Raw genomic sequence first — 24,303 nt, 5'->3', positions numbered from 1 at the left:
CAGTTGACATCCAATCAGCATGCAGCTCGTGCTCGTAATTGTATGGATTTCGGTACGCGTGCCGTACTTCGTTTTTAGATATCGCTATGATTTTGTCAGGAACTACTGAACGGATTTACACCATTTAACAAAAAGCACAATCTGTGAACCGAACTCTTCCTCTCTGCCAAATTTGGTGTAATTCCGTTCAGCCGTTCGGGCTGTAGCCCTGGCTAAAGGTCCCTATGGAAAATTGCATGGGGAAAACACGTTTTGGGACCCCCCTTTTTTCTTTGCCCCCCACTTGACGAATCACCCCCAAACTTTATGGGAGGAGCGGAGCGGAGCAGGACATTTTCTTGGAGAAATTCGCAAAGATTTGTCCACCAGCGCCAAAGTTATTCCAAATAGAATGTTGTGGATTTCCTATGGAAAGTAGGTCCTAACTATAACTATATATATACAAAAACTCCACGCTATCGGCTGTGAACAGTCCAATTCGCCCAGGTATTTGAAGAGGGGTTTTGCGATGCAGAAGCAGCAACAGTCCTCCACTGTAAGATCAAACTTCTTCCCGTTGCATGGGAAGTGAAGAATCAAGGCTCGGGCACAGACTCCAGACATAGTGAAAAAGGTTTTTTAATTCTTTACATAACATGGTCCACATTCACTATACCTGAAGTCTGTGCCTGAGCCGTAATTCTTCACTTTCCATGCACCAGGAAGGAGTTTGATATATATATATGTACATCAAACCACAAGATTGCCCTTAACGAAGACGTGCTGACAGAAAGGTTGATACTTCTTTACTGAGATTTGCAGCAGGACCAGCAGTCGGCAAGTACCACATTCACTATGGTCTAACACGTTTCAGGCATCTCCGCCCTTGTGCACAGACCAAGAAAACAAGCATAGGGCAATGTTGTCGTCCCAACTCTTTTAAACTATGAGTGAAAGTTCCGCTCCAAGTGGGTGTCATATGACTAATAAGCAATCTGGTCCATGTAGTCCTTCACATGGACCCGCGATGGTTTGGAAACGTAAACCATTGTTGGCACAGAGAGACTTCTAATTGAGACATAGAGGCCACCATGCTGATCACTAGATTAAAGGCATCTTCCCAACTATCATTATTTTGGTTTTATTGTCATTAAGTTTAAGACAATTATTGGACATCTATGAGGCGAGCTCCCCTAGACAACAGAAAACTGATTAGCTACTATCTCCATGTCCTGACTCCTGAGATAAGGTGACAATAAGTTGTGTGTCATCCGCTCATGACACAATGGTTACTTTGTATTTAGCCACAATTTCTGCAAGGGAGCCAATATAGAGATTGAATAGAGTGGGGATCAGTACAGAGCCCTGATGGACCCCCTGACTAATCAGAGTGCGATTGGATATATGCGCATGCTGAGCGATTTGGAAGCTGCAGAGAGGAGGAAGGAGGTAATCCAGTAAAGAGCTTAAAGCCTTAGTATTTGAAAGATAAAGTTATGTGATACAAGGTTAAATGCAGCGCTAAGGTCCCAGAGTATCAGTGCTGCAGTATGGTGTTGGTTGTCACTTTTCCGCAATATTTCTGTTGCACGAACTAGGGCCGTCTCCGTAGAGTGGGAGGTTTTAAAGCCAGATTGGGAGGGGTGAAATAGATTGCTGAGATTAATATGACTAAAAAGTTGGTTGTTCACCACTTTCTCCGCGATTTTGGTGAAGAAAGGCAGGAGAGAGATAGGGCATATGTTTACTAGCAGCATAGGGTTAGTGGAAGGTTTTATTTCAAAGAGAGAACTATTGCTTGCTTCCATTTCGGTGGAACTTCGCCTGAGCGAAAAGATATAACTATAAGTTGTTGGGCATAGGGCAGAATAGCGTCCATTCCTTGCATCAGGATTTCGGGCGGAGCTGGATCAAGAGGGGAGCCAGATTTGAGGATCGAGGCCAGACTCTTTACGACAGCCAATGTGGTGGTTTTAAATTCAGAAAGACCAGTCCCCCCAACTTGATGTGTTAAGAGAGGTGTCAAGATTGATACAGTGTTGGACCTAGTTTGGCCAAGTCTCATAGGGTAGCCTGGCCTAGGGTAAGACAGTCAATATCCAGAAGCACAAGTGTAAAGGTTGCACATCACCCAGCAGTAACTCAATGCAATTCCACACAAAAATGACACTACACCAATCTTTGTGGAAAAATACGAGCGGTTTTATAAAAATAATACTTGGTTGTTCTGATGACTTATTAACAGGTTTCAATACATCAAATACTCTCGCAAGTCATTATTACATTTCCTTTCTTGGTCAAAACCTTAGCAATCACCTAGGGTTCAGCTTCTGTAGTTTAAAATGGTTTTTCCACACACACTAGCTCTAGTACAATTTTCTGCAATTACCAAGCACTTTTACAAGATCAGAAAGGCTGAATTTTGATCATTACAATCACAGAGCTATTTTCACATAAGGCAGTTCAGCTCACAATTCCAGTTCCAGGGTTAACATGACCTTGCTCCCTTACATAACCTAAAAGAAGGGGGGAATTAGAAATTACCCTCCTATCCTTCTAATTCTAGGTTACTCCAACCTGACCTCAAGGCTCTCTTTAAGTTATGCCCCCCCTTGGTGATAGAGCGCTGGATTTCCAGGACAGTTGTAGCCCTGCCCTCTTTCTCTATCCCCTGGTCGGCCCTTCTCTCCCTCCAGAGCCGGCTAGTTATTCACCAGGACGTAACTTAATTCAGGTGGAAAGTCACCCCGATATCTTAGGCAAGGGGTTCTCCTCACTGTTCCCACTCGGGGGTTAGTCTGTTACCTGAGGAGGCCTTTCGGTACTTCTTATGCTTTCCGTCACGCTACCCGTGACGGGTCCCACCTCCCTCCAGAACGGCAGCCCCAGCTTACTTGTCCCTGCTGCAGTTCGCCGGTGAAAGTTAAGGCACCGATTTCCGGAATCGGAAGGCGCTTGTCGGCCCTCCGGTTACCTGCCGCCACAGACTTGGGAAGGAAAGCTCTTGCCTCGGAATACTCGTTGGCCCGGTCTCACCGCCCGTCACTCTCCTCAGACGATGGCCTCTTTTCAGACTGCGCAGCTGTTGATGCGGGGATACTTCCCCTGGCGATCCTTCTTCGACGGCTGGGCATGCGCAAAGACGTCGCGGCCGCACCTCCTCCGACGCTCTCGCCTGGCTGCTCCCGCCTCGCTGCTCCTCACGCCGGGGTCCCGCCTCACTCGATCCGCCTCCTCTGACGCGGCTCACTTCCCAGCACTTCACCAGCTTGTCGGGGAAACCGGAGCCAGACACTTCCTTTACCCCACGCAGAGATTCCAGATGGCAGGCCGGTTCCCGGACACGGTGAGATTCAGAAAAGGTTAGCGCTAGCTCCTTGAATACTTCAAGGCAGTCTCTCAATGATGCAGTTGCTGAAAGCGTTCTTCAGGGTTAGGCTTCTCCTCACAAGCGCGTCTCCATTCAATAATCTCAAAGACTTCAGTATCCTCTAGAGAGGTCGTTTGAGGCTTTTAGGAGTGGGATCCCTGGTAGGGTTTGGTCAACATGGGCGGATACAGGTCAGCGCAGTAGTTCAGTCTGCCCACAGGTCAGTTTCACTCCTGGACAAGCACTGTTCTCTCCTCAATGTCGCCTCCCTCCTCACCAGCTCCACTCTCTAGCAATTACTGGACAACACCCAAAATGGCTGCCTGGCATCCTGCCTTATATAGGTCTCCCTCTGAAGGTCCAGCAAAGTCCAGAAGGTTCTGGAAAGTCTCTTTATTACCCTATGGGTCCAGCCACCAGAATGGCAGTTATGGCAGTTGTTGTCCTCCATTTTGTAGATCTAGGTGGATTTTAGTCAGACCAGGCTGCTAGGCCTGAGGTAAAAACTATGAGGGCAAAAAGAGCATCTATCCCCCAGGACAACACCATAAAAATCTAGTGGACACAAAAAGATAAAAAGGGTATGAGGGGCAAAAAGGGGACAAAATAAATAATGGATAGGAGGGGCTACACAAAAGGCCAGACAGGTCTAACACGCGTCACCCCCAGCTGAAAGTGGGGAGAGCTACCCAACCCCTTGGGAGTCCTCATCACTAAGGCGGAAATACCTAGAGAGACCGTCTGCATTGGCGTGGTCCACTCCAGGCCGATGTTCCACCCGGAAGTCCATTCCCTGTAGGGAGATGGACCATCTCAACAACTTGGGATTTTCCCCCTTCATCTGCATCAGCCAACGAAGGGGTCGGTGGTCAGTCTGAACCAGGAAGTGCGAGCCAAACAGGTATGGCCGCAACTTCTTCAGAGCCCACACCACCGCAAAAGCTTCCCTCTCAATCGCACTCCACTTCTGTTCCCGGGGAAGCAGTCTCCTAGATAGGAAAACTACAGGCTGATCCAGACCCTCTTCATTGAGTTGCGATAACACTGCCCCAATGCCATGTTCTGATGCATCTGTCTGGACAATGAACTCCTTGGAGAAGTCTGGGGCCCTCAGGACCGGTGCTGCACACATTGCCTGTTTCAACTTTTCAAAGGCTTGCTGACAAGCCTCTGTCCAAACTACCCGTCGAGGTTGTTTCTTTGAAGTAAGCTCTGTGAGGGGCGCTACAATAGTGCCATACCCCTTCACAAAGTGACGGTAGTAACCTGTGAGGCCCAGGAAAGCTCAGACCTCAGTCTGGGTCTTGGGGGGTTCCCAGGCCATGATTGCCTCAATCTTTGCCTGGAGGGTTTGCACTGTTCCCCTACCCACCAAGTGTCCAAGGTACACAACCAACCCCTGCCCAATCTGACATTTGCTGGCCTTGATTGTCAAGCCAGCTTGTTTCAGGGCCTGGAGAACTGCTTGCAAATGTTGCAAATGGTCCTCCCAACTGCTGCTGAAGACAGCAATGTCATCCAGGTAGGCAGCGGAGAAACCCTCCATTCCGGAGAGGACCTGGTTCACCAGCCGCTGAAATGTGGCAGGGGCGTTCTTGAGCCCAAAGGGCATTACACAAAATTGGAAGTGTCCCTCAGGCGTGGAGAAGGCTGACCTTTCCTTCGCTCCATCTGTCAGGGAGATCTGCCAGTACCCTGAAGTGAGGTCAAAGGTACTTAGATATTGGGCAGCTCCCAGCCGGTCAATTAATTCATCCGCCCTAGGGATCGGATGAGCATCAGTTTTGGTAACTGAGTTCAGTCCCCGGTAATCCACACAGAACCTCTCCTGTTCTAACCTGGCTAACTCCCACTTCAGCTTCCTTTTTCCCTCCTGTCTGTTAGTTCAGCTTCGGTCAAGCTTCCTCCGGAGACACTACTGCCCCCCCTTGAGTAGGTCATTGGTCCTGGAAGTAGGTTTCCCATCTCAGGATGGAACAATCCCTCTACCTCTATGACTGTGTCCCGGTCCGTCCCCTCTTCCTCCTCCTTCCCTTCTCCATGTGCTGCCACCCAAGCCCCCAAGCTGGTCTGGAGCTCCCCCTTCTTGGCACCCCGCTTAAAGAACACTCCCATCTGTTGACAAAAGTCCCTAAGCTGGGCCACAGAATAAGTGTCCAGTTCTTCCAACGCAAATTCCATTTTGCTAAAGGCAAATCAGGGACAGGCACACAAAAAGAATGGAGTTACAAGGGCAACCTGAAGCTACCTCCACCCCACCACCAGGAATAAATTTGGAAAAAGCAAAAGTAAAAAATTAGGAAGGCCGCCAGGAGAAAACTCCTGGTGTAGGTCAGTGGATTACACTTAGTTACTGCAGAGTAGTTGCAACCACAGTTCTCATCCCACCGCTAGACACCAATATGTTGAACCTAGTTTTGCCGAGTCTCATAGGGTAGCCTGGCCTAGGGTAAGACAGTCAATATCCAGAAGCACAAGTGTAAAGGTTGCACATCACCCAGCAGTAACTCAATGCAATTCCACACAAAAATGACACTACACCAATCTTTGTGGAAAAATACGAGCTGTTTTATAAAAATAATACTTGGTTGTTCTGATGACTTACTAACAGGTTTCAATACATCAAATACTCTCGCAAGTCATTATTACATTTCCTTTCTTGGTCAAAACATTAGCAATCACCTAGGGTTCAGCTTCTGTAGTTTAAAATGGTTTTTCCACACACACTAGCTCTATTACAATTTTCTGCAATTACCAAGCACTTTTACAAGATCAGAAAGGCTGAATTTTGATCATTACAATCACAGAGATATTTTCACATAAGGCAGTTCAGCTCACAATTCCAGCTCCAGGGTTAACATGAACTTGCTCCCTTACACAACCTAAAAGAAGGGGGGAATTAGAAATTACCCTCCTATCCTTCTAATTCTAGGTTACTCCAACCTGACCTCAAGGCTCTCTTTAAGTTATGCCCCCCCTTGGTGATAGAGCGCTGGATTTCCAGGACAGTTGTAGCCCTGCCCTCTTTCTCTATCCCCTGGTCGGCCCTTCTCTCCCTCCAGAGCCGGCTAGTTATTCACCAGGACGTAACTTAATTCAGGTGGAAAGTCACCCCGATATCTTAGGCAAGGGGTTCGCCTCACTGTTCCCACTCAGGGGTTAGTCTGTTACCTGAGGAGGCCTTTCGGTACTTCTTATGCGTTCCGTCACGCTACCCGTGACGGGTCCCACTTCCCTCCAGAACGGCAGCCCCAGCTTACTTGTCCCTGCTGCAGTTTGCCGGTGAAAGTTAAGGCGCCGATTTCCGGAATCGGAAGGCGCTTGTCGGCCCTCCGGTTACCTGCCGCCACAGACTTGGGAAGGAAAGCTCTTGCCTCGGAATACTCGTTGGCCCGGTCTCACCGCCCGTCACTCTCCTCAGACGATGGCCCCTTTTCAGACTGCGCAGCTGTCGATGCGGGGATACTTCCCCTGGCGATCCTTCTTCGACGGCTGGGCATGCGAAAAGACGTCGCGGCCGCACCTCCTCCGACGCTCTCGCCTGGCTACTCCCGCCTCGCTGCTCCTCACGCCGGGGTCCCACCTCACTCGATCCGCCTCCTCTGACGCGGCTCACTTCCCAGCACTTCACCAGCTTGTCGGGGAAACCGGAGCCAGACAGTTCCTTTACCCCACGCAGAGCTTCCAGATGGCAGGCCGGTTCCCGGACACGGTGAGATTCAGAAAAGGTTAGCGCTAGCTCCTTGAATACTTCAAGGCAGTCTCTCAATGATGCAGTTGCTGAAAGCGTTCTTCAGGGTTAGGCTTCTCCTCACAAGCGCGTCTCCATTCAATAATCTCAAAGACTTCAGTATCCTCTAGAGAGGTCGTTTGAGGCTTTTAGGAGTGGGATCCCTGGTAGGGTTTGGTCAACATGGGCGGATACAGGTCAGCGCAGTAGTTCAGTCCGCCCACAGGTCAGTTTCACTCCTGGACAAGCACTGTTCTCTCCTCAATGTCGCCTCCCTCCTCACCAGCTCCACTCTCTAGCAATTACAGGACAACACCCAAAATGGCTGCCTGGCATCCTGCCTTATATAGGTCTCCCTCTGAAGGTCCAGCAAAGTCCAGAAGGTTCTGGAAAGTCTCTTTATTACCCTATGGTCCAGCCACCAGAATGGCAGTTATGGCAGTTGTTGTCCTCCATTTTGTAGATCTAGGTGGATTTTAGTCAGACCAGGCTCCTAGGCCTGAGGTAAAAACTATGAGGGCAAAAAGAGCGTCTATCCCCCAGGACAACACCATAAAAATCTAGTGGACACAAAAAGATAAAAAGGGTATGAGGGGCAAAAAGGGGACAAAATAAATAATGAATAGGAGGGGCTACGCAAAAGGCCAGACAGGTCTAACATACAGCTACGCGCTTCTGACGGGAATGTGTCATAGATCTTCACTACCTTAGAAGTGAAGAAGTCAATAATTTGCTGCCGCTCTCTAGTGATGTAAATTGAGGGGCCATTGTGCGATCTAGTGAGGACATTGATTTAAGAATGGAGAACAATTCTTTAGATGAGTTTTTCGCTTGCTCAATTTCATCACTATAGAAAGCACAGCACACTTTTCTAATGAGTGCGTGATATACTGTAAGCTCATGTTTGTAGACGGTTCAACTAGTGTGGCAGTAACCTTCTTCCACTTAAGCTCAAGGCATTTGCACATTTTTTGGGATGGAATATGAGATTTGTTGAAATAATGCACGAATTCCGCTGCCTCTGGGTGTAGTGAGTGGTCCACTGGGCTATTTAGTCTATGGCTCTAGATATCCATTTTTTGACATCCGTGTTAGTTTTATTGACGTCATCCCCGAGTTTGGGATTGGTACTCCAAAGAGTCTGAGTCAAAATTTCAGTATTAATTTTAGTCCATTTCCTTTGGGTGATCATCTGACTCAGCTCAAAGGAAAGCAAACAGCAGCAATAAAATTAAAGTTAAAATACTTTGAGTATTGCATGTTAGGATAGTAGATAGAGAACACAATAGCAAAAACAGAATTAAGAGCAAAAAGGACATTGTGATATTGTGGCAGTTATTGAAGTGTACCTTACCAGAGTTACTTCCCCTCTGTTCCCGTCAAGCCTTCAGTTTGCACAGGATGGTAAGACCTTCTCCTTCCAGGGAAAGAGCTGTAATGGTGCACTGGTAGGGCCACACCGCCTGTCCTTTGAGCCTCCAGGTGGTGGCTAATGTACTCGGTACATACCCGCAGCCTAAGGTCATTCAATCTCTTCCTAATGGTGCCCTGTGTCCACAGGGTGGTACCAACAGCATTCACTCTGTTGACTATCCTGTACCACGTTTCAGTTTTCTTATTGAGAGGAGTCGGCTAGATTTGGGCCCGAAAATATGTGGCCCTACTCTAATTATTTCTTCCACTATGACTTTCAACTCTTGCTCAGTGAAGCTTGTTTTTTTTTACCAAGCATGGTGAATAAATAAAACATGAGTGAGTATATGAATGAAAAACAAACAAGTGATAGAGGTAAAAAGATGACAAATAAATTCTTACACATATTAGAGATTGCCTAATGGGAAGATGAAAAAAGGGGTTCCTTATCTAAAAATGCAGAAAATGGTGATGACAGTCTTTCTGTGCTGCAGTTTGGAAGCAAAGGATGGTGGTCAGGGATGGGGTGTCTTTTATAGTGTGATTTGCAAGCTTGGCCACTTGCCAAAGCACATCAGTTGTGTAGTTTTTAAATCCCTCCAATGGTCACAATTGTTTTGTTTTTTGTGGCGCGTACCACAGCGGTCAACTTCCATTGGGTAACCACTGTTTGTTAACCTATGCTGGGAGACCACAATTATGACTGTGTAGTTGTACCACGCTCAGCGGGTGGACTGCAGACCTGGCAGCGTTGGTGGGTAGACCGCTGCACTTGCTGTTTCAGACAGCACTATTCGCAATACGGTGGGTGATAGATCACCGGAGCAGCGGTGGCATAGACGATGCAGACGCAGTTCTTGGGTGGTGAGACCATGAAACTCATAATCAGCCCTTAAATGCAGACTTGCAAACCTCTATTTGCAGCATGGGGAAGCTTCTGCTCTGGCACAGACATTATCAATCAGGTTTCTCACCTAATGGTCATCATTTTAAAATATGCTCACCTCTAATTAGGTACAGGTATCTATTTCTTCATTTCTTGTCTTAAAGGAGCAGGAATAGACTAAGTCAGACCAAGTAGGACATTGACATGAAGCCTCTCATTATAAAATTGTTTCATTTATTACACTGCCATGTGAAAAGTAACTGAATTAGATTCAGGATAAAAGGGGCAACATGACAGACAATATTGTAGTTACCAAGTGTCTTGTATATGGTAGCCCAGAGAAACTAGTATGGGTAAACATTTTTATTTATAAGTAAGACTTGTCACTGCAGTCTTTCTGACTAGTTGTCCCTTCCTGCACAAAACCAATCTTACATGCATCACAGGCACACTAGCACCATGGTGCAAGGGTGTTTGCGTTGGTGCTAAGCTGCCAAAGGGCACCAGCAATGGGGAAAAGGAAGGAATGCGCCAAATTGCCTTAAATACAGTGCATTCCTGCCCTTTCCCTCTCACACAGTGCAGCGCAGGAAGATGACTTGCTGCGCTGCACAACACTCTCGTAAATAGGCCCCTGAGTTTAATATATCCTTGGAATATGTCCAAGAGATCGCTTCAGCAATAATATGAAGGTTAACTTTAACACCGCTGTGCTTATTCATATATTATTCTTGGCTAGCATCTATAGCAGAACAATTTATACACACTTCATAAGCAACTCCAATGTACAAAGTGAGGTCCAGGAGAATAACCATGGGTCACATATGTTGCAATATGTCTAACAATTACTGACCTTAGAAATACCAGGGAGGACCCTGAAAGAAAGGCAAAAAATCAAGTCACAATGATTTAAAGTTTGGTGTACTTGTTACTCTGTCACCAAATTTATAGTACTTATAGGGGAAGTGGTTTTGATACAGAAATTCTTTGTATTCAACAGAGAATATTATTTACAACAAAAGGGGACAGTGATGGGGCATTCTTTGATCCCGGAATTAGCAGTTCTTTTTAGGGCCGATTAGAAAGAGAAATTTGAATTTCATAACTATCCTTACAAGTACAGGATCACAGAGTGGCTATGGGACATTGTTGACATATTCTGCAATTGATCTGGCATCAAAAACGCCCACGAACAGGTTGCACTTTAGCTTAGTGATAGATTACCAGGCATCAAATTCAACAATGCATTTGATATAAAAATATAAATTTCCTTGATGTCACAGTATATCTTGAAGGAGGACACCTGTGTACCACTCTATATACCAATCCAACTGACAGTAACAGCCTGCTTAAATATGACAGCTTCCACTCTGCAGACTCAAAGATAATTTACCATATGGACAGTTTCACAGGGTCCGTGGAAACTGCTCCATTAAGAATGAATATTTTACAAATGCTGACAATTTAATATCAAATTCATTGCACCAGAATACCCCAAGAAAAAAGTTAGGAACCCCTGCCAGTGACCAGACAAGAGTTTGAAACCGCATGACCAGAAAAGTGCGTGTGTGCCTATATTTAGCCCTGTAACAAATCAATTTGAAGAAAATCATCAGTCAAAACATTTTCGGTATTACTACATCCATTGTCACAGCCAACTTTTGCACTTAACAGGAGCAAGAGTATGCCGGATCACTGAAGCAGGGCTTACATAGCTACATTTAATGGTGACAAAAGAACAATTTGAAATGTTGGGAATTTTAGGTTTATTGATGGGCATCACAGTTGCAGTGAGTGCTCTCTTTGCTCCCAGACACAAGAAGGGACTGAATTTAGGCATTCTGGAAAGAAGATACTTCACAGAACTTTATTTTAAATGAAAACCAAAAGTTAGCATACAGCATTGAATGACCATGTGGTAAACTCTACAAAACTAGTAAGGAAATATGGAAACGAATATGCCAACTCAAACCTCGTATCAGATCATGGGGTATATTCACAAGAACGTGTGCTAAACGTCACCTAAAATTGCTAATGCACCTTTACACATCGCAGCCTATCACGGGAAAATAACCCTGTGTCAACATGGAATTCACAACAAGGCGGTAGCATGCAATAGCCTGCCTAAACTGCAGCCAATGTCCGCGATAAAACCACCTCGACTGAGATAAAAACACAAACTACAACATAAAAAAACGTGTGAAGAGCCAGATTGCGATGAGGAAAGCAGGGATAAGCACCACCAGGCCGCGGTACACATGGCAGATGGGAATAAGAACAACAAACTCCTGAAAAAAAGAGACAATCCAAACTGAAAACAAGAGCCAAGCACAATGAAGACAACCCGAACCAGCACACAACCCCACAAGCTCCATTGGCAACAAAACATTTTACATGGCAGGCCACCTCGGACAAGGTGAATGTAGCCTGAGAACGGAGGTGGACAATGTAAGAAAACCAGAACATCCGTAATAATGCAAAATACACAAACAATTGGAAACACGCCGACAACAAGAAGCCAGCAATGCACACCCGAGGTGGTAGTCCAGCGCCACACCAGGAGCTGGATGATATGGTGTCAACCACATCAGTATGGAGATGGTGGCAGGACTCGGGGAACGAGAACTGCCCAAAACAGACACAACAGAAACAGGGAGAGGAACCAGCAGGGATCTGGGGAAAATGGGCACAATGGCACACATGCACAATTAAGCTCAGTACCACTGCAAACAAACCATTCCCCAGAGGAACAACACCAACCAAGAGCACAAGTCACACAACCCGGCAATATCACACCACAGAACAAGCACAGACGTGAAAACCACACTGCCTGAAGGGGAGAAGGATGAGCCAAATCAGAGCTGAAGGGACATCTCACACACAATGTAGCACACACACATAGGAAGCAGAGCACCAAAACTCAAACACAATGTGGCACAAAAACCAACATTTGCACAACCGCACACAGGACACAAATGCACCCGCCTGGTGCCGGTAAACGGCCACATGCATCTGGCTAAGCACGACACATGGACATGACAATGCACAAGTACAAACCCACAGTCCTGATGGGGCAGCAATGCACATATGGCAGGGGGCCAGAGAGTCTGTGACACACACATCAGCATACAAATCAAGACACAACACAGTTGGAGACAAGTGAAAGTGCGAAAACTTTATCAACAAGTGCGTGTCAGTACGGCCAAGAAAAGTGCCATGATATGTCGACCAATGCAGCAGCATGTCTGAATGAGGAATGTAGGAAAGCTCCCCTGGTCCACCTCGTGGAAGTCCATCACCAACACAATTTGTGCCAAGCTGCGTTGGTTGTTGGCGCATGGATCATGAGTCCAGGCAAAAGTAGCCATGTCCACTGTCGTCTTGGGACAAGTGACCCGATTCCCAACATGCAACCAGGCGTCGGGACACGTGCAATGGGTCATATCCAGTTATGGCTGCAGGTACCTGGTAACTCGTACATGAACGCGACTGCAGCTGCGTAAGCCAACATCTCCAATGAGTGCTCGTCGTCCACCACATCTGACATGTTATCGACATAATTCATCAGCTGACCCAGACCGATGTGCTGAGTCCAACCACTGGCCCCAATGTGCACCAAAGCCCAATGTGCTCACTGCACATGAGGACTCGTGCAATCTCTCAGGTCCAATGTCCAGCCTGCAAGCCAAACATCGATGCATGCCATAAACGGCCATCATGGTGACACCGGTGGTCATGGGCCAAGAGGGAGCGCACACACACTTCGTAATCCAGGTCAGCTAAGGTTACGTTGGAGAGGCAGACATCCATGGACCACTCGAATATGCACAAGTGACAATGCAACACAGGCTGAGCGCAGGTAACGTCTGCAAGGCAAAAGCTCAGCCGGTAACTGATCCCCAAGACGGCCAACGGCAGTGCCCCCAGTACATGCAGCAGACGTGCACGGTACATGTCCACGTGACTGGATTCGGGCATGTGTTCGGGATGGTCTGCCATGGCGTCAGTGGCTCTGCTAGAAGCGGCATGAAATAGCACAGCCCGGTGCAATGAGCAGTGTCTGTGTGCAACGGGTGCAGGCCTGCGGTGGGATGGGAGTACGTGTAAAGGCCATTTCACGCACACCAACTACGACCAAAGACTATTTTGTGTAGGATGGGTACACATTGGTCTCACTTTGGGCAGTTCTAGTGTGGGAGTCTCAAGCAAATGCCATTGTATCTGTCAGGGGGTGCTAGCCACATGCCAGTTCCTGCTCGGAGCTGCAGATGTGCTACCACCTGATAGTTCACGTAAAGGACCTTTCATCCATACAGTAACTTCACTATCTGCATGCATACAGGCGATGCACAGGGCCTGGCCTGGGTGTGGTGGGATGTCTGCGACCCTGGGTACACTGTGACACTGGCCTTTGAAGGTGTGGGACCACGTGAGCGTAGGCCAATGGACCAGACAGGGCGGACCCAGGTATACACCCCATGGCTGGCTGGGATCGCGCTGTAGATGAGGCCAGGCAAATGACTCATGCATCTGCAGGGTTGATACGCAAGACATTTGGCATGCATTTGCATTGCGCTCCTACATGTCCCCGTACATGCGGACCCGCCCTCCTGCTGCATGCTACATTGCAACATCGACTACTGTGGCCCTGGTGGCAACTGCACCCCAACACAAAGACCCACTTACTGCACTTTCCTCCCGATGCCAGGTCAGAGCCACGCCCTGCTCCCCATGCTGATTCTGCACACCCCTGCGCTTACCTGATATACGCCGGACCACCACATGCCGCTTGTGCATGCAGGGAGGTGCGTGCGATGCTACATGTCCAGGGTCACTGCTAACGCTGAGGTGACATGGTGACGTCCGCTGAAGACAGGACACTGTGATGTTGCAGGGACCGTGCCCATCATGCTGACGCAATGACCATATGGACACACTTGCTCAGATGGTGTGAATGGCTATGTGGACGTGCGCACGGCCACATTTATTAGCAGGCACACATACTGAGGGACACCTGTGTTGGATGTGTGAGCGGCGTGTGCACACCAGCCAGCAAGGGCTGCCTGGTGCAGTCAGAAATCGACAAAAGTGTACACCATAAAGGACACAACCATTCAACCATTGAGGCCCCATGACTTCTGCTGCACAGTGTTAGTGGCCCCAGATACACAGCGGCCTGCATGGGTCTACCGCCAAGGGACGCTGACTTGCGGGGCACTGGGCCAGGGTCACGAGTGCAGAGCAGGTTCTCGTAGATGTAAAAGGAGCTTGTCACGGAGTGACTCATTGGACAGTGGAAGGAGTACCCCCAGGACATGATGCAGAGCTCAGGACCACGCTGAAACAGTCAATATGGTGAAGATAAATGGAACTAAAACATGTCGGACACCAAATCTGGTCCAGCATGAGGAAGATGCAGGCAACCACCAGGCCATGGACTCAGACGCCACTAAGGTACAACCAGAAAGTGCCCATGACTCATTGCGCACAGGGTTAGTGGAACCAGTGCTGTTGGAGATGCCGCCTGCGATGAAGCGTGTCCAATGGGGTGGACTCCTCCACATCTTACCCAAGGCACAGCTCCACATGTTTGACCTACTGAACTGCAGTGTAGGCCTGAGGCAGCAGTCATTGATGAGCCCAAGACCACCGTCACAGAGGTCATCGAATATATCAGAAGAAGGGGTCCTGGTTGTATCCAGCACAGAGTCAGTGGCCCTGGATGCACTGTGGCCAGAACAGGCACATAGACACGGGATGGTGGCTTGCGGTGAACAGGGCTGATGGCACCAGGTAAGTCATTGTAAGTGTTTGATCACCTCAGTGACTCAGATCCGGCTTTCGTGCGGACTGAGCCGCATCTTCCTCTTACTCCTCTCCGTGCATTCACTGGTGGGGACTCTGCCAATCATGAGTCCCGACTAGTGCTGGATGTGGGACCGACTGGAACACAGGGTAGGTCTGGGCCCTCATCCATGTGTGGCCGGCTTACGTTGAACAGGGTTAGTGACATCTCGTGTGGCCGACTGGCATTTAACAGGGTTAGTGGCACTTTGTGTGGCCGGCATGCCTTATGGAATTATGCCTCACTGATCGAAGGGGGTCTGGTGCTGTGGCCGCTTCCACTGACTTGAGGTCACTGCCATTCAGGACTCAGGACACAGTTCCACATATGGGAACTACTGGGCCACAGCAGAGGTTGTGGGACTGGTGCTTGGAGCTTGCACCGGCACGTGGTGGGCCCTGTTTGCCACATGCCGGTGTAGGCAGGTGAGCGGAGCCTCGTTGGTGCGCTAGGGCAGGCATGGCAGATCTGGAGACCGGCAGTCCGGGGTGCAGCAGGCACCCAGGGATGCAGGCCCCGTCATGGTCGGTGCAGGGCTTGTGGCGTGCTGAGAGGTGCTGCCCTGGTTGACGTGTGGTCCATTCAAAATGTGAACCAAGTCCAGTGTGAGGACTTTTTGTTCACACCCCTACCGGGGCCTGCCGTTCGCAGGCCCAACCCACTATGCATGTGCATGCAGGGGGGTATAACATGTGACATTTCCGTGTTCTGCCCCACAGCCTGTGGGAACATGGTAGCGTCCACTGGCCACTGCACTCCATGCACCAGCAGTTGATCCCACATTGCCTTTTCCGTGGTTTGCACTCTGTCGTCTGTCCGGCACATCCACGCTACACCTGGCATTGGGTAGGTTCACATTCCTTAGTATCTTGCCGCTCTTGCACATGCCTGCTCAATGCCCCTCTTCACATCCTGCTATTGTGTGTCTTTGGTGCCATGCTGTGGCTGGGTTGTGGGCATAGGAAGGCCAGATTCACAATGAAGTCATGTTGCCATGTCCGGTCGCTTGGCATGTTGTGTATCATGTTGAATGTAGTTGTGCTGCGTGCCCATTGGCAGTGTCGTGAGTTGCATGACTGTGGGCAGCAGGTGCATTTCAGGTGGGCCCGCTGTCTTTGTGTACTCTGCCACTGTGGTGTTCCAGGGGGGCGGGACGCGTCCTGGGGGTGGCGGTGGGCTTTGGGTGGTTGCAATGGGTGTTCTGGCCCTCATGGGTATCCGCATTGCGTGATCATTGTCTTCATGGCATCTGTGGTTCTTCAGGTGTGGCTCTTGGCTGGGCTCCCTCTCATGCTGCAGGTTGTCATCCTGCTTTACACCAGCAATGAGCAGGGGTTTATTCCCTGCTGCTATTGCGCCTTATCGCCTGTTTTTGTTTAGCATCGTGGACCTAGAAGTTCGTTGTGAAAGTGGTGTTGTTTTTCTCGTGTGTTTTTGCACGGGAACGCCTACGATGCATCTCATTAGGGTTAGTTGGTGGTGTCCACCGTGGAGATAAATTTTGGGGCAGTTATCGTGGGAATACTGGTGATGTCTGCAGTTTGCACCAGCTTGTGAATGGGGTGTTAAATCTAGCTCCACATCTGTTGCGTTACAGTGGGGATAATTCGAAGTTGAGTCCTTGTGAATATCTCCCTTAAAGTACTCAATGTTCCACTGGTGCAACACTTTCAAGAACTCACCAACATCAATGACTTTTTTCCATCCTTAAATTCAACACCATCGATTCAGCTCCTAACAAAATGGATAAAATCCGGGATGGTTAAACCATCATTTCCCATGCCTTCCCTGTAGTAGCATCTGACTTCATGCTTTCAATGTGAGTACATTTAACAAATGTCACTATCCATAGAATTTTCCCTACTCTAGTTATAGGAGACCATGTCTGCCAGACAGTCCTCCGTACTTATATAACTTTCGACCCACCATCATTTATCCTACATAACATTGTATGCATAAACTGCACTGTTGGAAACTACAGTCCCCATGATTCGAGTCTATAGAACTACAAAAATCATTTATGGTGATTGGTTCAGGCCATCCCTTGTGACAGTTCCAATGTCAAACACATTTTGCTTACTTTATACATTGTGTTTAGAATCGATCAATAAAGATAGCCCCCACCTCTTTTGATTCAACTGTACATGCTCCCCCACCACAACTTAATACTCGCTACCACTCATGATCTAAATAAAATAGACTTCTCTCCAACACTTGTGGCAAGACAACAAGTCCCATGTTCCTTTAGTCAGTACTCACATGCGATTGGTCACGATTCTAGGCTTTTGACAAGAAATAAAAGAGGAGTCGAAACACATGGTTTTCATCACTGAAATGCTTTCTATGATTTGGAAGAGCAAAGATAAATACATGGTCAAAAATCCTCGGTGAAATATGGATATCTTTGCCCCCTCTAATAGACTATCGAGAGTAAGTCACGATGCAAGTACTCCTACTGGCTGTAAAATGCTCTTATTTCTTTCATGCAATCGGTACGTTTTATTTATATCAGTGTTTTTAACACAGTGGCCTCTTTTTTGGTGAGCCCATTTTATTGAAATGTGAGAGGATACACAGAATGTATGTCCCCAAAAGGAAGACTACCCATTCCCTGTAACACTCAGCCATTCAATTGCAATCGCAAGTTATGTCACACTGTGCCCTCAGACACAATTCTTTCATCTGACTATAGCATTAACTATAGATCACTGAGGGGCATATTATCAAGCAGGGCGTTAAAAATTATCGCTGTTTTAGCGGCAGAAAACTGCAGCTAAATCGTCGATAATGGCTTGATAATATGGCCTTGTGAATTCCAATAGAAACCCATGTTCTTTTGTGAACATGGACTTCTACTGGAATTCCCCAGGGCATATTTTCAAGCCCATTATCGCCGCTTTAGCGGCAGTTTTCTGCCGCTAAAACGGCAATAATTTTAACGCCCTGCTTGATAATATGCCCCTCTGTTCTTTCCTTGTAGAGTTACCATGGTACCTGCACCAAAGAACCACTTTACACATGATAAAATGGCACTAAAGTCTTCGTACTGAGGAAACCCCAGAACAACAGTGGAGCCAAAGCATGTCAGCAGTTGCATGCTAGGGGGTCTGTAGATTCCATGTAGACAATAGATCCTTTATTTCTAGACGTTGTCTTATTACTGAGATGAGGTTAACAGTAATGTGATGCTGTATGACTAATTATTCTGATCATGTGTACTTAAAATCTTGGTGCCCGATTCACAATGGGAAATTGGCAACTGCAGAATCTCTGCACATTAGACTGCTCAATCATTTTATATGTGGAGATGTCATAAAGACACTACTACTAAAATACCTGTGTGAATAGTAAACAATTGGAAAATTAAACAAAATTTGCTTTGATCGCCCTAAATTGGCAGGGTATGCCCAGACGTTTGTCCCTTGCTCACTTTGCCAATGGATTCAAGCTAGCCTGGCTGATGAGGGTGTTACCCCGAAAATGGTCCCAGGATGCCTGTTTCCAGTTCAGGGAAAACCTGGCTTGGCAGTTTGGGCTGGACTGTTCCCATGAGGCACAGGGTCAAAACGGATTTGTATATAGCTGGGTCTGAACTGAGGTTGCTGAGTGAGATAAAGAACGATGATGGATTCAACCCCGATCTGTGACTGGGGTTGAGTGCCTGAAAAGTTTCAGCTCTCCGTCCATCATCTCCTTGTGTTCCCTTTGTAAATTAGGCACTTGAACTAGGGAACTACAATTTTTATTATTGCTTCCTTCTGACTATTAAATAGAACAAACCATTAAAGTTAGCTTATTTTAACACATTCTTTCACAGATTGACACAAGTGATGTCTGCTTCTTCATTTTCCTAATCTTTTTCTCATTCAGAGAATGTAAATGAATCAGTGTAATGTGTACTTTAAAAAGTATTTGTGATTGATCACTGGCATTAATAAAGAATGTTATTAAAGTTACTGCTGTGATTTTTTCACATTGAGTTCCTTAATTCATAGTAGGTGACTATCCCAAACTACAAAGGAGAGTATGTGTATCAATTGTTCTTGTTTGTATTTGTATTGATGGCCAAGGAACTACACATGTTATAAGGATCTAATCAATGCATTTGTACATCATCTCAACCCAAGGTTTTACCATCAGACATAGTCACTTTTTAGGTTATCAGAATCCTCAAGTGTGGCAACGCTGCAATCTGTAGCCAGGAGGGGCTCAAAGATACTATATATATTTACAGCGAGGATTAGATTAATCTTTATTCAGAGTGGCAAAACGTTCAGAGTGGGAAGAACCTGTTTTTCTTGCCCGCCCTGGGTGGGACCTCCCTTGGGAACCCTTGATACCTTATTCACCTCCTCCAAGTTTATAAAATATAACCCCCTTATCTCCCACTGCTTGGACAGATCTTTATGGTCTGCCCCAGGTTCTCAGGGCAGACTTGTAGGCACTGCATGTCTTCCTTGCTAGGGCTTCCAGGGCTTCTGCAAGTTCCGGTCCTCATCGTCAGTTGATTCTACCTTTTGTGTCCCGCAGGTGTGCAAACCCGGAGGTCAACAACTGGACACTTGAATAGTAGTTCCAGTCCTTGGATACCAACAGGAGTGAGAAGTTTTTTGCTTCAGGCAGCACCTTTTTCTTCAGGTGTATTCTTCACAACTCAAGTGAAGAACCAAGTAGGTGGTAGTGAGGTGGCAGTTTTATACTGAGCACTGGCCATTGACTGGAGGATTTCCCCTACGCAATCTTGACAAGATTTTAGCTCTATAACCACCTCATTTTGAAGCACGTCCTCTTTGCTTTACTGCAAAAAAAAATTACATTCTCAGAAGCCCTAATTTCAAGATGACTGAGGCCTTCTTGCAGCTAGTGGAGCTCCAGACAGGCACAAAGGCTCACTCTCCTCCCCTCTGTCATGGTACAACTTGGTGATTCCTCTTGCTGGAGTTAAAGCCAAAAAGTCAAAGAATTCTCTGGGAATTAATAGGACCCTAGCCTGTTAGCCTCTTTTAGGATTAGCAAGTCAAAATAAGAAGTGTTAAGGCTGCCCTTTGTTCTGTCAGCAGCCTGTCCCCTCTCAGATGGCTAATTCTTGCCAGATGGACATTTGTTGACAACACTTCTGCCTACCTACATTAGCATATCAGGCTTTTTATGGCTATCTTTTATGCAGTCATCTACTCCAGCCAGGAATATATATTGGCCTCTGGAGGTGTGGTGAGTGAGAAAACATGTTTTAAGCCAGTGCTGGCTCAGGTAGTCCAAGGACATTTTTGCAAAGTTACTGTTCCACTAAAGTTGTTAAAGATCTGATTTCACCATTAAATTAGGTTTCGAAATTTACGTGGAAAGTAGCTTTGAATTCGGTTCTGGCATTTTTGCAGTCGACGATGGAAGATAAACATTTTAATCACACCTTAACCTGCCTTACGGAAAATGTAGCTGAACCTACATAATGGAAATAGGTTGTAGGCCTTTACTCAGTGCTAGGGCATCTTTTTCAAATATATAGCGTGCCTCTTTACTATATTATGCACCCAGCTCATTGGCTGGAACCAATCCCGAAACCTATAGGGTGGGATGGGCTTTGGTACTGGCTCATGACAAGTTAATAGCAGAGTTGGGCCAACAATGGAACATCATTGACACTGACCCAGAGCAACATCCTCTTGTGCACACTTTACACATCATGTGAGCAGTCGCCATTTAGTCACTTGGTTTGCCAAGGCGCTAGCACATATGACAACTAATCCCCTGCTGGCGACACATAGAAGCTGGGAGAGAGACATAGGTCAGGAATTGACACTTAGAGCATGAGAAAGAGTCACATAACATCCACAGACATTGTCCCACAATGCTCAATTCCAATAAATCCATCATGACATATTGCATAGAGCTTATTTCACCCCTGCAAGCCTCAGCAATATGTTTCATGCTCCCCCCTCAACCCTAAATGACACTTACACAATACTGGTTTTGCGCACAAGTTCTGGAATTGCCCTGCAGGAGTGGCTTTGTGGAGAGTGGATACAAACACACTAGCAACACTGACAGGGCATACTGACCTACATACAATGGAAGGAGCGTTGCAATGCCGATATAATTGAAAGAAGTCCCAAAAGGTGACCACCCAATTCATAGACCTGGCGTTACTCATAGCGTGCCTCTCATTAGCAATGAACTGGAAAGCACATACACTCCCGAGTGAACAGCACAGGTGTGTGACAATATTAAAATGGGGCAGGGCGGAGACAGTGGCATTAAGAAGAGAAGAGGTCAGGGGGTAGTGGAGGATACCCACAGCAGGCTGTAGGAGAACATATTGCAAGAGTTGCAATAGCTTCACGGTACCCCTTCGGATGGATAGATGACCAGCAGACCTTTATAGTACTCACCAGGGGTATAGCCCGTTAGACCACAAGCGGGCCTTAATGGTACTCACATGACATGATGTCCATTATGGATTACTCTGCGATTACCCCGGCCAAGGTCCCTAAGGCTTGAACGGTCCATGCCTCAGGCCCTGTCATTTGGCCACCCCTTTGCATGGGCCACCTACATGGGATGAGGGGCTACATACACCAAAATACTGCCGAAATAGGTACACAATGAGAAAGGGAGGGAACATCATGAAGAGGAGAGATGAGTAAATGAATGAGGGCATACATAAATAACAAATAAATACACAGCTCTACTGCTGTGATCTGAAGTTGGCGGTTGTTTATTAAAGACTGTTTGTGATATACTGAACCCTTTACTCCTGCCAATATCTTATGTTAGTCACAAATGTTAGATCTGGAATACATTTTGCTATAATTAACCACATAATGTCTTGTATTGTGGCAAAATCTAATAAAAATGGTTAACAAAACAAATAAATTTTTCTGCAGACAGTATACACTGCAACCCAGTCACAGCACAGTGATGCTCCCGGCAACCATACATGTTCTTGTAATACATGAAAGTAGTGTAATTGCACACTGCAGCCCACATATGACATTTTATTTCCACACATTGGTGCAAGTTCTGTACCATGCAAAATGGCCTTACAGGAAAAGTAAGAAGAAATGGATGAAAACTATATTATCAATATCGTTTTAGGACCATCGCACAGGCTCTGTGGCACTGAATAGCAGTTGTACAGGACACAGAGGTTTGATACTTTCTAAGAAAAGGTTGCAGAAAATATGAAAAAGGAGTGGTGACAAAGCGGAAAAGGTAGAGTTCTCTTTTTTACAACAGACATGCATGTTACTTTTGATTATAACTTTAATTAGCACTAATGCATCTCAAATAATGCTTCAGAGAGCTTGCTTTCAATGAAAGAGTTGGAAGGATAACCTGCAGACAAAATGTTTAGCATAAAGCAGTAGATTTTTATAATGTTTTTTAATCAGATTGAAGAGTGGGTAAATCGGTCATCTTTGTGTGGAGAGGATTGCAAAGGTATTTTTATTCCATCAAATGTAAAGGAAAGCCTTTTTTGTGTAGCTTCTTAGTTGGCAAGTATGGCTATAGCATTATGGTAAAATAAGGAGCAACATGACTGGAAAGGTCCTTGCACATAACGTATAGAGACTTCAGCTCTAACCTTTGTTGGCCTGACAACCAAATCAGTGAAGGAGTGATGTAATGAATGAGCTTCAACCCACCGATTAGATGTGGGTTGTATATTGAACCGTACTTCAAAATTTGGCCACAGGCTTGGCTGGTAGGCTACCATGTCATGTTATACAATAGTCAATTCTGAAGATCACCACCACAAGAACCGAAGTGATCCATTGAAGCAGATTTAATAAAGGCTGGATAAGTGAACGAATTTATATGTGTACAAATGTGTATTTTAAGACATTGTTAAGAAGTGGGGCCAGAAATTGGTTAATATCAAGAACAGCACCCAAACGAAAGAACTTTTTTGAAGGTGTTAGCTGTATTCTCATCGAATGAGGGCAATCAAGTGGTGAATGGAAGCATATCCTGATACTGACGAAAGTATTGCAGTTTTAGAGAAATCCCAGAGATGTATGTTACATCCATGAATGGACATTAAAAGGGCACTCCATGAGTTGCCTGCAACCTATGTGGTTGAAGATTTAGACTTGAATTTAAGTGTCATCAGCATGCATAAATAACTCCCTGTTGAAGCTCTCACATATGTTTGCTAGCTGTAATTAGACATTTAAGAGGGTCATAGAAGTGCATGAACTTTGTGGGACACCATTGGTGGTTACATGAAAAGATATCTATCTGTGTAAGCTCTCTCTTGTTCCTGACTTCGCTGATATCAGTAGTGCATGGGTTGAAGTCGATGTGTTGATGTGTCATTCTTTAGCTAATTTGTGTCCCATTAATTTGGAAAACATACAGTACTGCACACTAAATCAAACCATCTTTACTGTGCCAGTGATGATCCAGTGATCACAGGTGTTGTCAAAGGTGAATGGCTCATGGAGGACATAGGGTAATCACTAACTGCATACATTAAGAAATTACCTACCTACCCCATTTCAATTTCTCTTTTTCCTTCTGTCAGTTTTATATTTTAAATATTTGTTGAACTTAATAGAGTTTGTGAATTGTTAATACATTGTTGGAAAAGCCATTTACATAATGACTTATTTTATTAGGATGCCGTGATAGATGCAATTCAAGTGATAATATCCCATCTGGAGTAAAATCCCCTTAGTGACGGATTTAGTTCTTATTCCACAAATTAGAAGGCTTTCTATTCACAATCAACTCTAAAAAAACTGTACTGTGAACCTATCAGAGAGGCTTCAAGCAGGATGAAGTCATCAGTGTTGGCTGGTAAAGGTACTGTTTATGTAGGATGAGTTGCTCTCCTATTGAACATTCTCGATACCACCTGTTCCAGATCATTAAGCGTTGGATTTGAAGAAATCACTAATCTCTGTTTGTGTTTGATCATCAGAGCATTATTTTACTTTTATTTCGGAATCATTGTCCATCTAAGTCAAAAGCCATGCTATTCCTGAGTGAAGGTCAAGAGAAATCATCACAATTAATGGCCTGTGTAACTGAAGTGGGCTAGTCCAATCATAAACTGCCTTTCATTCTGCACATGT

Source organism: Lissotriton helveticus, chromosome 1_1, assembly GCF_964261635.1.
Source record: "Lissotriton helveticus chromosome 1_1, aLisHel1.1, whole genome shotgun sequence".
NCBI classification, from domain to species: domain Eukaryota; kingdom Metazoa; phylum Chordata; class Amphibia; order Caudata; family Salamandridae; genus Lissotriton; species Lissotriton helveticus.
This window is presented reverse-complemented; position numbering follows the sequence as displayed.